Source organism: Coregonus lavaretus, assembly GCF_964263955.1.
Source record: "Coregonus lavaretus genome assembly, chromosome: 10".
Taxonomy (NCBI): Eukaryota; Metazoa; Chordata; class Actinopteri; order Salmoniformes; family Salmonidae; genus Coregonus; species Coregonus lavaretus.
In genome coordinates, this window is record NC_139997.1 from 53614319 (window position 1) to 53631478 (window position 17160).

Here is a 17160-nt window from a genome sequence, read left to right on the forward strand (position 1 = left end):
TTAATGCACAATATCTCCTCTCCTCCGCTCCTGACTGCATGTGCTGGAATTGAAATATAATTAATAGAACGGACATCCCCATTCAAGTCAATGATGGCATAATGGGTGGACTGGCATGGCAGCCATTGCGAGTGTACCCACAGGAGCAAGGCAGGAAGTAAAATATGTGCTAAAATAATGTGCTGTGATTTGTTGAATCAACTCAACTGACATTACAAAAAATACATTCCATTGCATGAGCCAAATCAGTTAACATCATTTGAATGAACATTCTACATTACCATGGAAATGATTGCATCACAATACTAGGCAGCCATAGATGCGGTAAAGCCATAGATGCAGTAATTGGCGGCAGATAGCCTAGCGGTTAGTGTGTTGGGCCAGTAACTGAAAAGTTGCTGGTTCAAATCCCTGAGCTGACAAGGCTCTGTTGATGTGCCCTTAAGCAAGGCACTTAACCCAAATTGCTTAACATTGCTAATGCCGTGTTTGTAGGGTTTTTGGATAAATGCCGAAAATAAGGTCTGTGGTAAACACAGACTTAGGAGATCTTATAGGTTCTGTTCTATGAGATAACCTTCATCAGCTAATGTCACTTTTTGTGAATTTTGAAGAATTTTTGTAATAATAAAAAGCACATAGATCACATAAAGGCTTTATAATTCATAAAGGTCATGTTAGCTGACTGCTATTATCTCATAGAACAAAACGTATACGATCTCCTAAGCCTGTGTTAACCTCAGACCTTATTTTCGGTGTTTATTCCAAAACCCTATTCTTTCCCCATTCATTTTTCTCCATAGGGATGGCTGAACGAACCAGGGGTAATTTATTTTAGGACTACAATCTGGCAAGCTCTATTGCGAGTGTACTCATGAGTTTACCAGTCAAATTGCCAGGCTTAGAAGTCCTAAGCCCATTCTATTCATTCTATATCTATGGCTGTGGTCCAATTGCGTTATTTGTATCGCCTCAGCCCTCGCGCTAGCCACTTTCCCTCAGGGGAATCCCTGTCGAAACCGGATGCAGTTTGATTGCCATCTTAAGTGGCGGTCCAATTCACAAAGTTGCCCCCACCGATTTAGCTCGAGGGAGCGAGTGAACAACTTTGATCACTTGCGGGTTGATTTGACCCTCAATTCAATGCAAACTGTAGTCACGTGTCAAACTCCGGTGGCTGCGAAGTGTCACATTTAATCGACAAGGCTGCATTTTCGGCATGTGAGACAAAATTACAACGCTAGCTAAAAAATGTATATAGATGACATTGATTTTAGCGGTGGCAAATAGGAATATAATGCTCAAAGTGGCTCAGACTCATAGTGATGAGCCTATTAAACGTAACTAAACATATTTTGGGGAATTCTGAAATGTATTGGAATAAATGACCAAACTAGCTAGCCAGCTATGGGTAACCCTAGCTAGCTACTTGACAGGAGTGCTAGCTACATTAGCTTGCTAGGAACATCAATAGCTTTAGGTTGGTTATTTTTAGGCTCAACTTCAAGATTTCCACCAAGGACGTTGCCTCTCCGATCATCACTCTCCATCTCTTGGGCAAGTGACATTTAAGGTACACTCGGATGTGAAGATGTAAAACGTAATTTAAGGGTGGAGGGCTGTCTACTTCGCGTTTGGACTGCAACCTATGTGTGCTGCTGCTACATTGTGGGGGGCCATTGCCTAGGCAACCAAAGACTAATTTGACTAGATGGGATACAGCTTTTGTCAGATCTGACTTTTCGTAGCAGGTTAGGAGAATTTACGCAGCAGGTTAGGATAATTAGATTAAGGTTAAGAAAATGGTTAGGGTTAGCTAAAATGCAACAACAAAACATCTACTTATCCCTTCTAGCCATGACTTTTCAGCAAGGAGCAACCATAGAAATAGAACAAATTCGATTTCTGTGGAGTAACAAAGTTTCATCACGTTGTTAAGAGTCCATGTTACTGCCAAAACGGACTCAACCGCACAAAATCCCTGTCAGTCCTGTTCTTCAGTCAGCTGTCCTTTCCACACACACACACAAAAAAAACATTTTTACATTACAGTTATTTTTACTTTAATGACGGTCTTCATCCATTACCGTCGGTTACATGGTTAAATGGTAATTGTGCCAGCCCTATTTGTGACTACAATGATTTCCCATTGTAGCAAATTAAATTGCAGTAATTCCGTTACAGATTTTTGGGCAATTCTGTTACTGATTTGGTAACAGAAATACGAGTTTTAATCTCTTAATGATTCATAATCAGTAAAAACACTATAACTAATTGGTAGGTCTACCTTTACTTGTTACTTCTGTGAACTTTCATTATGCTCCCTCATGAAGGAGAGAAATGTAAAGATAGTGGTTTTTGGTAATGGAATTACAAGGCAATGTTTCTTAAACTTACAGAAGGCAAATATTTTCTCCAAAACGAAATATACAGTATGAAATGCACTAGGCAGTCCACTTAACATCTCAGACCCTGAGTGACAGTGTCAGGCTAACAGGCTCTAATAAGCACCACATTTTCACAGATTAATATTGCAATGTGTCCACCGAGCATGGAGACATCAGCTTGACATTGTTGGACGGTTTCTGCACACACTGGTATGAGTAACCAGTACCAGTTGATATTTAACCTTTTTAGCACACGGAGAGCAAGTTCGAACATTCTGCTCTATAAAAATACCACAGTTAAGCATTCTGAATCCTCCCAGAGCTGAAGCTGGTCAAACATTAACCAGTAAAGCATCATCTCCCAGAGCGTATGGCTGAAAAACGAGCAGTTATTACTTATGCCATCTTATTACCTTCAAGTGGGCACAGAAAAAGACAATTACTTTTGTATTAAGAGCCTCCTGAGGCAGAAAAATTGCAATATGACACTACCAAGGGGGTAAACCTAGGTATTGCTTGTACTCAGGACAAACAATGTGAAGCTGAGGGGCAGGCCACGTTCAGTGTGTTTATCTAGCCATCTTCAGCTAGCCCCATAGGCCTTGTGTCAGACAGCAACACAGAATTAGGCCATCTTGGGGGTAACAACACAGAAAGGACAATGGCGTCTCGGTGAAACGCGGAAAACCCTGGGCTACAAGGTCACATCATTCACAGTTCCACACAGGATAAGATAATGACGGCATCAACATTGAGCATCACCTTATTCAAGAACTATGGTGATACAGCAGTGAAAGAAGCGGGCAATGGAATGTGTGAAAGGAGAGAAAATATGGCAGGATGTGGAAGACAAACGGCAAACAAATGACCCACTTCCTGAAAGGAGGCTGATGTAGGTCTAGGAAAGTTGCTCTTCTGGCTTGTCTTTTTTGCAACACCTCATAGCAGTCCCGTCCTTCCCCAACCCCTTCCTATACATTTTTGTTGTTGTGCCATATCCTATATGAATTGGCTAAAGCATATACAGATCTGAGACCATGCTGCAGAATCAGTCCAATTCAGAAACTAGGAGAGTCCTCTCTCTATAGTGGTCTCTGAGCAGTTACATAAGTCAGTGTAATCTGTCCGGCCTGGCCATGGAGACACAACTGCCCCCCTGATGGCCCCAGACCCTGCCATTGTGCCTGCCGCAGTGTGCCTGACTTCCCACAGAATTTATTACAGGGTCTTTCTGGGTAGTCAGTGAATAGGCTACTCCTAGATAGAACATATTATACGCCAACACACAAACCCAAGACAGAGGCCCCTGTCAGCGCTCATAATATTATCACATCAGGTATCGTATAGACTGTAGAAGAAATGTGCCCCCCTACCTGTAACTAGCTCACAATGTACAATATTTTCCTCATAAAACGGTATTCTTATTGCCCATTAGAAACAATGTTCTTTCAGTTGGAATAATATGCATGCAATGTCTTGAGTTTAAGCAGAAGTAGGAGGGCAAATGAATAATGCCGACGCAGGACTGGGAAAGCATGTATACTGAACAAAAATATAAATGCAACATGCAACAATTTCAAAGATTTTACGGCGTTACTGTTCATATAAGGAAATCAGTCAATATAAATTAATTAATTACGCCCTAATCTGTGGATTTCACGACTGGGCAAGGGCACAGCCATGGGTCAGCATGCCAATTGCACGCTCCCTGAAAACTTGAGACATCTGTGGCATTGTGTTGTGTGACAAAACTGCACATTTTAGAGTTGCCTTTTATTGTCCCCAGCACAAGGTTCACCTGTGTAATGATCATGCTGTTTAATCAGCTTCTTGATATTCCACACCTGTCAGGTGGATGGATTACCTTGACAAAGGAGAAATGCTCACTAACAGGGATGTAAACAAATTTGTGCACAACATCTGAGAGAAATAAGCTTTTTGTGCAGATGGAAAATTTCTGGGATCTTTTATTTCAGCTCATGAAACATGGGACCAACACTTTACATGTTGCGTTTATATTTGTGTTCAGTATATATTAACACCACATACAGTCATGGGATTGACAAAAGCCCTTATCGGTAGGCCTAATTCTCATGATTACTTGTACTTAAGTTTGTGGTCGTACGCACATCCTTAAAAAATTTAATATACTGGAAAATAACAGTTTGATCTGACGAAGCGTTGTCAATAAAGGTGGTAATTGGGAGCATAGGGATGTAGCTCAGTTGGTAGAGCATGGCGTTTGCAACGCCAGGGTTGTGGGTTTGATTCCCACGGGGGCCAGTATGAAAAAATAAATATGTATGCACTCACTAACTGTAAGTCGCTCTGGATAAGAGCGTCTGCTAAATGACTAAAATGTAAAAAAATATACAGAGAAAGGGCCTTTCTGTTCTTTACATGTATTATGTTTCTCACCAGTTCTAGACAGACAGCAATCAATGATAAGTGAGCCAAGATTTAAGACAGAAAGAATTTAGTTATAACCGTCCTCCCTTTGTTATATAGAAATAAAATACCAAAAGTAAAGTAGGAGAACTCTCTGTAGCCTTATCAAAACTGGCACATTCGCCATAATTAGTTTCACAATAGTAGGCCTACACCACGTTTGGGCTTTTACATTTTCCTTTGTCATCAGAGGTGGGAGACTAAGTGCCCTTATTACCAGGCTGTTCACACCTTGGTGTAGTGCCTGGAGGATCAAAGTCAGATGTCTAGCTCCCTCCAATAACCTGTATTCAGACAGCCATTTTACCACACACTTATCTCCGTTTGTCTATTCTTAAGCTCAGGGTAACAATCTCTCCTTCTCTCTCAGGAGGACGTAAAGGAAAGTTATGTAAAACAATAATGTACTTTTGAAGGATGGAATAACAACGGTTACGTTGGGCGGCAGGTAGCGTAGTGGTTAAGAGCGTTGTGCCAGTAACCGAAAGGTCGCTGGTTCTAATCCCTGAGCCGACTAGGTGAAACATCTGCCGATGTGCCCTTGAGCAAGGCACTTAACCCTAATTGCTCCTGTAAGTCGCTCTGTATAAGAGCGTCTGCTAAATGACTAAAATGTAAATGTATACAACACACCAAGGAAGATTAGAGGATTTCCACTCCACTGTGTTCACCTTAGTCACTGAATCCCAATGGACAACGGCAACCCAAACCAAAGTGGTGACAACCTCCAGTATGGTGGTTGTCAGGCATGGTGTTCTTTGTTAATGTGGCAATGTAATGTGCATTACCGCATTTATTCCAACATGGCACTCTCACCCATGCCTTATCACAGACACTTTACTCAGGAGCACAGTGGTAATTACTGTACAGAAGGAAAGGAATGTGCTTGATAAGGTTGACTCAGGGAGAGCAAATAGACTCTACTGGTACAGGTTGTATTATGTAATGTCTCGATCTAGCATCTTATCTCTACTGGGGGATGGGAATATAAATACTGTCTTGGGTTCCAAACATTCCCCTCTCTACCTTTTAGACAGGAGAATAGGTTTGGACAGACCTCAGGGCTAAGGATTCACTCAAATAAAACTATGCAAATGGGAAGAAGTGCCAAATTAATGACTGCCACTGACGCCAATAGATTTCTGAGACGCTTAAAAAAGATCTGTGCCATTTCCAATAGCCCTAATGGAGTGACACCTCACGAAACCCAGACAAAAAAATACCATGATTTGGGAGATTTTCACAAAATGGAATAGTCCTTTGAAGGAAGGATTGTTGACATATATTTGTATCTAAAAGCATTATTGAGAAATAATTTATAATAATTTAAGTTGGCATATTTATGACATTTTGGCCGTTCCCAGGCCTGATAGTGTGTTATCTGTAGGTGTTACAAAGCAAAAATGGTTGTCATATGTAAAAGGAGGGCTGTGATAACTTTAAAACTAGCATTGATCCCACTCTAGAACTTAGATTTCCCCGTAGAGTATATTATGTTCAACAATATATTAAAGAAATTGCCAAATCACAAATGGGTATTTTATTGTTGCTTTGTAGCACCTACAGATACAGATCCTCTGTAGCTCAACTGGTAGAGCATGGCGCTTGTAACGCCAAGGTAGTGGGTTCGATCCCCGGGACCACCCATACACAAAAATGCATGCACACATGACTGTAAGTCGCTTTGGATAAAAGCGTCTGCTAAATGGCATATTATTATTATATTAAACATTATGGAGTCTTAAAGGAGGCCTGGGTAAGGCCAACATTTCATAAATATGCCAGCTTTGAATTATTATTTCTCAATTATGCTTTTAGATACAAATGTCAAATATATGTAAACAATCCTATTTTATTCAACATCAAAAGTATTCATATCTTAAAAGTACCCTGTTTTATTTAGTATATTTTAAGACATATTGTTTGGAACAATATACTCTACCAGTACATCACATTTTCAGAGTGGGCTCTCCTAATTCTGAAGTTCTGATCAATTTTATGAGCACCACCAAACAAAACAAGTGAATTACTCTCAGTATCATTCTGATTTTCAGGCTGAGTTAGTTGTCACAAAATGGGGCAAACCTGGCTCAACCGATCAAAACACACCTGACCAAAATGCATGGCTTTTCTTACCGAATTAGAGAGAAATCCCTAGGGAACTACTCCAAATATGACACTGAACAATACAGTGTGTTTTCTTACAGTCCATAGTTCTACAGAGGGCTATGAATCATTTATGCATTATCATCAACATCTGCTGACAGATAGACCTCGTGCCCTACTTATCTGAGCAACTAACCACGTTACCTCATGTACTCTGTGTGTGGTGTGGGACAATGCTTAGGTAGCATGTTCAAAGTCAATGACCCCCCTTGCGGGAAAAAATACAGAGGGACATGCATGGATACATACTGCTGACGTAATGTCCAGTCAAAACAGAAAAAGGAGTCAAGAGAAAATGGGACATCTCCAATATGTTGCTTAACTGGGACAGAGGATGCCATAAGAATGAATATCGATCTGATACGTAATCTCTCCTTTAATGTATGAATGAATAATGCTTTTGAACATGAATGCACAATAAGGCAACCTGTCACACTGGCCTGTTCACAGCGGCAGGTCAGCATAATTTGCCTAGCGTTGCATCAGATTTGAATTGCAAAACATGGCAGCAACCAGGAAAACTGAGAGGACCGTTCAAAAGTACTTCCCTCGACCCAATTATGGCTGAAACTCTGATCCTCTGATAACAGATCACTAATGGATGACAAAATGGGGTCGACTTCAATGTCTTGTGGTCTCCTGCTAAACATATTGACAGGCTGTTTTTACATTGTTAGTCTGCTTCCTGATGAGAATGTCAGCCACTCATCACGGGGCTGTGACCTATAAGCATGGATTCTGATGCTCTCAGTTGGCTGCTGTTTCAACAGTACTTATTCCATAGCGATAAAGCAATCAGAGGCCTGAAAGAATGACAACGTTGTCCCCTTAATTACAGTTCCACCTCCAACCATAGTCCTAAATTCTCAATTGATTCCCATTGTTAGCCACCATCTACTCTGTAAAACCATCATATGATTAAATTAAACTCTTGCAAGCCACATAATGGCTGCTTAAAAAATATATAAACGTAATTACCATCATTCTGAGGAGTCAAGTGATTTGTAATCTCCATTGTGTGCAGTCTCCTACCGTGGCTAATTTTGGCTGATCACAAAGGCCACCTATTAGAGCAGGTTCCTTCATATGGAGCTGAGGCAAAGAGAGGGAGAAGGCTATGAAACAAAACACACAAAGAGATTAAACTTCACCCTGCACCATTGCCACAGTGCAACACTGCCTGAACTTTGTAACCTGGAATGAATGAATGAATGAAAGAAAGAACGCGAGAGAGAGAGAGAGAGAGAGAGAGAGAGAGAGAGAGAGGAGAGAAAAACAGATGAGAAGAATGAGATGAGTTTAGAAAAATAGGGGGAGAGAGAATAGGTCTCTTATGAGCTAATATGACAACCATATTACTTCAGCCTCAGTTATCAAAAGTCCCGGTGACAGGCCTTCACGGACGCCTTTTCATCACAGCCTATGAAACCTTACCTTCCCCCTGGCAGCCCCACTGCCAGCATGTAGGGAAGTACACTGGCTCACACCTCACGGCTCTCTCAATACATTACAAAGGCTGAGACATGGGTTTTGTAGTCAAAGCCCCTATAAAAAAGCAACAATGTCCAGTCCATTTCAGTTGGTCTAGTTGTGGGCAAGGAGTAGAACCTGTTAGCGAGGCAGTTGAAGGCTTTACAGACTCCATTAGCGAGGTCCTAGGAGGGCTGCATAACAGTGAAATGAGATATGGAACTTCACTGTGGACACACGTGACACAAGAGGCTTGACCCTGCAGATCACATGGAGGGTCCTTTGGGTGCACAATAAGCTAAATAGCCCCATTGCCACCAGGTCTCGTATTGACCACTGATTACTTTGTTTTCTCCATCTCCATCTATTCCACAAGACCTAAGAACCCTTTTTATTTCTCTCACAGAAGGGATCCGACAATAACTCACAGCCACTGACTGATTGGCAGGTCTAGATACAATGGCTATCCTCTGGATGAGGGCCTGAGCCCTACTGCAACTGCAAAGAGGAACTTAAAGGTGGGGAAAGGAGAAGAAGAGAAGGGGGGGGGGGGGGTTTCAATGAGGCACTGACCCTTTTGAGCAGCACAGTGCTGCCTGAGATAACTGTAGGTGGTGGTAGACTTTCTCCCGTCTCCCAGGAGTTAGCCTTAATGCGTACAGCCAAGCGTGTATGGAATGTCAGACATCCTGGTCTCCTCCAGCGGGCCTCTGTCAGTCCCAATCTCTCTCAGGGAGATACACTCAACACGGCACTCTGGAGGGATCCCCCATACTGCACCTTGTCAAAGACAATCAGCAGGAGCTACTGTCAGGGTCTGTCATATTCCTGCAGTGATGGGTCATGAAAGTGAGAGGATTCTGGATATCAAGCCTCCACACACAAGACCACTCTGGAGTCAGTTACAAATACATTTATTCACTTAGCATTTTAGGAGTTTATCACATATCGACTGGCTGCGAATGAGACAAGCGGTATTGATAAGAGCGTCTGCTAAATAACTCAAAATGTAAATGAATAAAAATCCCACTTCCAATTTAAGAGTGCTAGTGGAGTACTCTTAACAACTGTCATAAACAATTCTGCCAATGGACTATAGAAACTGTCTTATCTTTTGTGTTCCTCCTTATGCCACTCAGGTGATACCATGAGTACGTCAATATTGTATTACCCATGTCATCAAAGCCCTGGACCCCGGTCCATTATACATGGGACAGGATTCACAGACAATCAGCCATCTACATTCCTCTCTATTGCCAATAGCTGATCTTTGCTCTCGCTAACTGTAACTCACATGCACCACAGCCTGGATAACCAAATTACAGTGACCATACATACACATTGTTAATGTATCAGTTTATTCTGTTTTTCTGTCATTCTGATTGCACACTGCACCCTGTCATGAGTTATTAGGAGAGGATAGCCGTGACAGATGTGTCAGTGACTTCATTATCTCTTTCACAGAGGGACAATAGGAAGGGTTAGAGTAGTTTATACAATTTGAGTAGAGCCATGGGTGGTAAAGGTAAACTGATGCCGGATGATGAAATATGACCTCTTGCTCCAACGAAATTAATCGGGCCTCTGCTGTTATGGCCTGCAGAACAATAGCTGATCTATTTGACATGGAGGCTGGTCCCTGTTCAACAGTGGAAAAGTACTCCAGGCGACTCTTAGTGTTTGTGCATCTAATTATGTTGGTTTAGTGACTTTTGTTGTGGCATTTGCCATGATTTACTGGTTTGGGTGCAAATCGTGTAGTGGAGTTGGCAGAAGAAGGATGGTTTAGGAGGACTTTCACACCAAATTGGTTTGGTGCGGTTTTTCCCTACTCTGGTGCGTTTACCCCCTTAGTTTGGTTCGTTTGGACTGGTGTGAACACTATCCGCACTCGGGAGCGCACTAAACAATGCACTGTGGTTTGCTCAAAAAGGGTGGTCTCAGTCCGATTCAATTTGTACAGTGGTGCGGTTCGCTGCAGGTGAGAAAGCAGTCCGGACCATACACAGGAAAAGAACCAAGAGTCACGCACTATTATTGGTTGTTTGACTGCGAGCATTTGATGAAATGCACACAGCATCATAACTTGATATCTCTGAAACATTCTGTGAGTAGCAGCGCATTTATGAGCTCAATCGATGCAGATTAGGGGATTGGGGACATTTCCTATTCACGTAGCTGTTAGAGCAGCTATTTCCTCCCGCTTGTTGTTGGAAGACCAAAGCCAAAGTAATATGAAGATTGGGACACAAATGATGCTTCATGATAATCATACATTGATTTAATGTGAGCATTTTTGGACAATAAACAAATATATTGCATGGACACCTGGTTTTCGTTATGAATTTTAGTTCGCTTGACATTTGTCAATGTGAAAAAAATACTACGTAACAAATAGTCGAACTACAGCTCAAAACTGTGAAAACGCCCTAGAATGCGAGTGCATCGGTCCGCGGGACCCCAAACCAATCCAAACGTACCATGTATCGGCCATAAAATTGATTAAAACATAAACAACTGTTTTGCTCATGTTAGCCTACTTTCTTTCTACCTTCAGAAAATAGCAAATATTTTGTGACAACCGATGCGTCTTCTCCTTCAGTGTCGAACTAAGCATGTAACTATGTTGAGTCTTTGATCATCAAGTCATTTTGAATGCCGAACCAGTGTTGCCAACTCCTCAGTAAGTAAAGTTGGCTGTCCTAAAAGTCTCTAGAAGTCGCTAAATGACGTCATCACCTAATTGGCCATGTGCATGTAATTGTGATGGATGCTGTAGGAGAGAGGAATAATGTTGTGGGAGAGACAAAAAGTGAGTAAAAAACACCCTACATTTACATCTCACCCTGAATGTAAGCCATGGCGGGATCAGCCAGCGACGGCTTCCCGCATCTGATTCATTTGCAGTCTGGACGCGGAGGGGTGAACATCACCAACGAACTATCATGGTCCAAACACACCAAGACAGTCGTGAAGAGGGCACGACAAAGCCTATTCCCCCTCAGGAGACTGAAAAGATTTGGCATGGGTCCTCAGATCCTCAAAAAATTCTACAGCTGCACCATCTAGAGCATCCTGACTGGTTGCATCACCGCCTGGTATGGCAACTGCTCGGCCTCCGACCGCAAGGCACTACAGAGGGTAGTGCGTACGGCCCAGTACATCACTGGGGCCAAGCTTCCTGCCATCCAGGACCTCTATATCAGGCGGTGTCAGAGGAAGGCCCTCAAAAGCCACCCTAGTCATAGACTGTTCTCTCTGCTACCGCACAGCAAGCGGTACCGGAGTGCCAAGTCTAGGTCCAAAAGACTTCTCAACAGCTTCTACCCCCAAGCCATAAGACTCCTGAACAGCTAATCATGGCTACCCGAACTATTTGCACTGCCCCCCCCACCCCCACTCCATCTTTTTACGCTGCTGCTACTCTGTTAATTATGCTAGCCGGTGCCCCCGCACATTGACTCTGCACCGGTACCCCCCTGTATATCCTGCTCTGACTGCAGCTGGGAGGGACTGCTGCGCGAGGACTGGGCCGCCTGTGAGTGCTTTGGGACAGGGGTGTGGCCCACGGCAGTACCCGCTGCTTGTTGAGAAGAGTAAGAACGATACGTGCTTTCACGTCAGAGTCTCCAAAAGTCTCCAATAACACCAGAAAAAGTCGCTAGATTTGTCGCTAGTCGCTTTTTTTGAAAATGTGTCACTAGAGGGGTCTGAAAACTCACTAAATTGGCAACACTGCGAACAACCCAGGCAATATCAGTATCCTAGTCAAACTGCGCACTGTGCCCTGCTTTGCGTGCTGACCAATGAGAGTTAGGCCGCATGTCACCTTCAGCATTCAAATGTTTGTAAAATGGCTTGCGTAATATTAGGCTTTATTAGTTGAGTGCCAACCAATGTAATTTGCTAGGTTATTGTTATAAAATGTGCTGTTGAAAATTGTGTTTTACCCGAATAAAAGTAGCCTAAGCTACCGCCTGACACGACTCATCTGGCTATAGCCTATCTGCTGATCGGCTACATTCGATTTTATTTCAAATATTCAGGTTCACCATAAGCAATAGTATTGGTAGTTTTGCTTTAAACAATAAGTGTATCTGGTCATTTTTAGATATACAGGGTAAAGTTGATAATTTCATAACAAGGATAGAAAAGTTCACTAAAAAAATGTACAAACTGTCTAAACCATTAGATTTTGAGATGGGGTGAAATCCAAAGTTGTGCTATATATTAATTGGCTATGTCATAGCACATTTTTACAAAAATTATATTGATACATGAATAGCTAAAACACTATGACTCTGCAAAAATAACAAATGAATTAGTGGGAGATGGTGATTTCAGATCAAAAGTGGGGGGACAAAATGCAAACATTGTCCCCTTAGCTGAGAGTGGGGTGGTAGATGCCCAGTTTCCCTTATGGCTCAGCTCAGGTGCCTACATACACCATAGACATGTACATCACTCACACTCTCACACACAAACACAGAGAGAGAGAAGTCAGCTCAGACAGATCCAACTCAGAGAGGCCCAGCTCATGAGCTCCATCAGGAGCAGATTTGAATTTTGAATGGAAAATTAATGTGTTTATGCAACAAATGTTAGTGCATCAAATCGCATCGAACCGAATCGCATTCGTTCCTCTAATCAAACCGAATCGCACCGAATCGTTTTAAACTAAAACATATCGTTCCTGTATCGTATTGGAGCAAATGTATCTAGATACGTATCGAATCGTCTTGAGAGCGGGTCGAGAGCTTCAAGTTCCTTGGTGTCCACATCACTAAGGGCATATCATTGTCCAAACACACCAACAGAGTTGTGAAGAGGGCACGACAACGCCTATTCCCCCTCAGGAGGCTGAAAAGATTTGGCATGGGACATCAGGTCCTCAAAAAGTTATACTGCTGCACCATCATGAGCATCCTGACTGGTTGCATCACCGCTTGGTATGGCAAACATCACTAAGGGCATATCATTGTCCAAACACACCAACACAGTTGTGAAGAGGGCACGACAACGCCTATTCCCCCTCAGGAGGCTGAAAATATTATTCTTTGCACTGACTGTCTTGCACAGGATCGATGTACACTCACTGGACTCTAACCACACTCTCACACATAATACACTGACACTCCAACACGCACACCCACACACACACACGCATATTGACACCACACACACACATTCACATTCCTTCACACTCTTCACATACGCTGCTGCTTCTCTGTTTATTATCTATGCATAGTCACTTTACCCCTACCTACATGTACATATTACCTAATTTACCTTGACTAACCCGTACCCCTGCACATTGACTCGGTACCGGTACCCCTTGTATATAATGTAGCGTCGTTATTGTTATTTTATTGTGTTACTATTTTTCCTTTAGTTTATTTAGCACATTTTTCTTACTTACATTTTTAAAACTCTGCATTTTTGGTTAAGGGCTCATAAGCATTTCACAGTAAGGTCTACATCTGTTGTATTTGGCACATGTAACAAAGAACATTTGATTAATTTGAAAAGGAAAGATGCACATCCCTAATGAATCCTAATACAGAACACACCATACTGAGTCTGGGAAGTCCAACAGGTTGGAAATTCTCAGGTACTTCCAGGAGTTTTAGTCTACTGTGACATAATACTGACTGACTAGCGTAAGGAGAATGTTCTAGCCAGATGTCATTCTCCCAGGGTGATCAGCCCTCTCAGATGATAGGCCTACTCAACAGTACAGAATACTGTACTTGAAAGATGAGCTGCTGCATAATGTAGGTATGTAGGGGTAAGACGGACAATCTCAGGGAGAGGGAGAATGCGACAGAAAATAAGTGCCAGAGATAGCATGGGGGACGAGAAGTATGCTACATGTGTTTCGCCTGTGTGTGTGTGTGTGTGAGTTGCGTGCAAGTGTGTATGCAAATGCATTCCCAGGCAGACCTGTGGGTGCAGAGTTGTGTCCTGACCACTGCTGAGCATGCCAGACCGGACAGGACACAGAGAAGCAGTGTTCACCACGCATGAGTGATTTAGTTTCAGCAACAGGACAAAACCCCAGTGTCTGGTTTCCCCCAAAACAACACAGAACAATGGGTGTCATTTTTGTTCCCACTTTAAATTAAACATACAAAAGTCATTAGCCTAAAAGGCCCTCCTTGCATTATTCAACAAGATCCAAAGTGACAGCTTTTTTGAGACATGCTATGTTGATAGACTGGTCCATCATTACACAACTATAGTACACTATAGTTAAATTATATTAGTTATAGCCTCATTAAAATACAATAAACCTATTATACACTAATACATAGAATAAGTAAATAGTATAGTGAAGGAGATCAATATATTGTTTTGGGATGGTTTACAAATACGCCTCTTGAGAAATTCCTTTGCACAATCAATTATCGATCTCAACTTCCTTAGCACTATCAATTAGGCTATGGTCTCAGTCCCATTAGCAGATCTGAAAATACTTTAAGTCATCTGCCTAGATGTAAAACAAAACATTTTACTTGGATGGTTACAATTACTATGTAGTACTGTAATTTTACTATTTAATAAGCGTCACAATAGCAAAAATGCTGCATTATACTTATGTAGATACAGTTTAGGAAATATTTTCAGTAAATAAAGCATTTTGAAAACATTGATACAATAAAAGTGCAATTTTGGAAAATTATAATCAAACGATAGGGGAGAGTGGGATAAATTGAGCTCTTTTTACATTAAGTATCACTCCATCAAGGGAAATATTGTATTATTTCTAACAGATGCTGTATCTACATATATTTCAGGATGTTGTGTATCCCTGGAAATAATCAGAATTCATGTAAACATTACACTTTTGAAAACATAGCTTGTCCAATGGGTTAAATTGAGCCACGGGACAGGGTAAGTTACACCGCCTACTAATTTCTGTACTGAATTAAATATTACCACTACCTTTTTAAAACCATGTCTATCTTTATTTACCAAACACATTTCTTCAACACAATCACAATTGCTTTTATGTATTTTCATCATTTTAAGCATCATTTAACACAGGCTTCACACCTAACAAACACTTTGTACTTAAGAAATATATATTTTAACATAGGCCAGGCCCTGTTGTTATCTCATATCCCAATGATAATGCCTTGAATTATGCCTGGGAAGAAAACCCTTCAATTTGCTAAACTTGCCATGGGCTTACCCCATGGCCATTGGCTTAATTTACTCAAGGCAAACTTTTGGACTATTTAAGGATACACTTTTATGCTAGGTTTAGGACCTCATAACGAAGCTTAGAGACCCCAACTGATTTATAGAACAATCTAATTGCTGCAATATGTAACTTTTTGGGCGACCAGACCAATTTCACATAGAAATGTTAGTTACAGATATGTCATTCTCAATGAAAGCAAGTCTAAGAAGCGGTAGATATATTGTATGTGCGCTATTTCTATGCTTCCCGTTCTGAAGTTAAATGTTTTGTCCTTTTACTTTGTTTTGTACACCAGCTTCAAACAGCTGAAAATACAATATATTTGGTTATTTCACAGTGGTTTAGATGGTACAATGATTCTCTGCACTATGCCCAGGAAATGGCGGAGTGATTTCTGCATATTGCACATTTAAAATGATCAACTTTGGTTTAGATATAAGCATCATGAAACCTCTAACACAAATTAATTTGACTTGGTGAAAATTCGTTTTTTGGACCTAACTTGCTTACCACTTTTTCCACGTGTTTTTTTCCTTCACAGACTCCTTGAAATGATGACCTCTTCTTAAATATTTGGTAAAGTGATACATTTTGTGTATGGTTTCCTAGAAACAAGGGTGGCTAAACTTACCACACTCTCCCCTACAGTTTTATAGTCAGTAGCCTAAGTGGTAAATCTATTCCTGGACTGGAGGATCGTTGAGGACCGAAACTGTAACAGGTTGGTGGAGAGTACAACGACACCGATACACCTGCTAAACTTCATAATAATAAACATACCTGGGTGCTCGACGTTGAAGGTATCTGCGAATCCTTGCGTCGCTCAGGTGAGATTAATCTTCTTATTTTTTACTCAGACTGAATAAAAACGTTCACCTGATTTCAAATATGAAATAAATGGACAAAATGGTCTTTGAGAAAGAACCACAGCTTATACGCTTCCCATATGGCTACATTGGCCACACAGGAAAGAAAAGTCTGAAAGGTAATAGAATTGCGTAGCATTCCAGACCAACCAATGAGCAGATGAGTGGGCGGAGCTTTTCGAATATTAGCTTTCGTATGAAATATTCCCCTTAGAAATTGATTGCAAGTCATTAAGTATGACTTGGAATTGAACTCCTATCTTATTTCAAATAATTTATTCAAACATAAAGGGGAGTTTAAATGTTATTTATCTCCAACCCATATAACTATGTTATACAAGCTGAAGGTCACCTAACAGGTTTTAAAAAATGCCTGTGGAATGTTTGTATAATAAGCAACTAAGTTTCTTACCATAACAAAAGGCCAACTATAGTCTGTTATTGTAAGACATTACCTTTATTTAATAGGGAATCCCTTTAGAAATAAGTGAGCATAGAATCTGAACATCAGTGTCTATTCCCTTAGCACAAAATAATAATAATATGCCATTTAGCAGACGCTTTTATCCAAAGCGACTTACAGTCATGCGTGCATACATTTTTGTGTATGGGTGGT

The 17160-nt window shown here is 41.3% G+C and overlaps 1 protein-coding gene across 7 annotated transcripts in view; it reads right to left on the reverse strand.

The window, feature by feature from the left end:
* The window catches only part of LOC311135619 (protein Shroom1-like), a 34756-nt gene extending 18131 nt beyond the window's left edge, over window positions 1-16625 (reverse strand). For 3 of the 7 annotated variants that reach the window (XM_084169639.1, XM_084169645.1, XM_084169637.1), the window contains exon 1: window positions 16459-16625. The gene's annotated coding sequence lies outside the window, so the exon portion shown is untranslated. Of the gene's footprint in view, window positions 1-6971; window positions 7453-7979; window positions 8181-16458 lie in introns of those variants that run through there. The other 4 variants (XM_084169642.1, XM_084169638.1, XM_084169643.1 and 1 more) reach the window with 3 other exon arrangements.
* Between the last annotated feature and the right edge of the window lie 535 nt (window positions 16626-17160).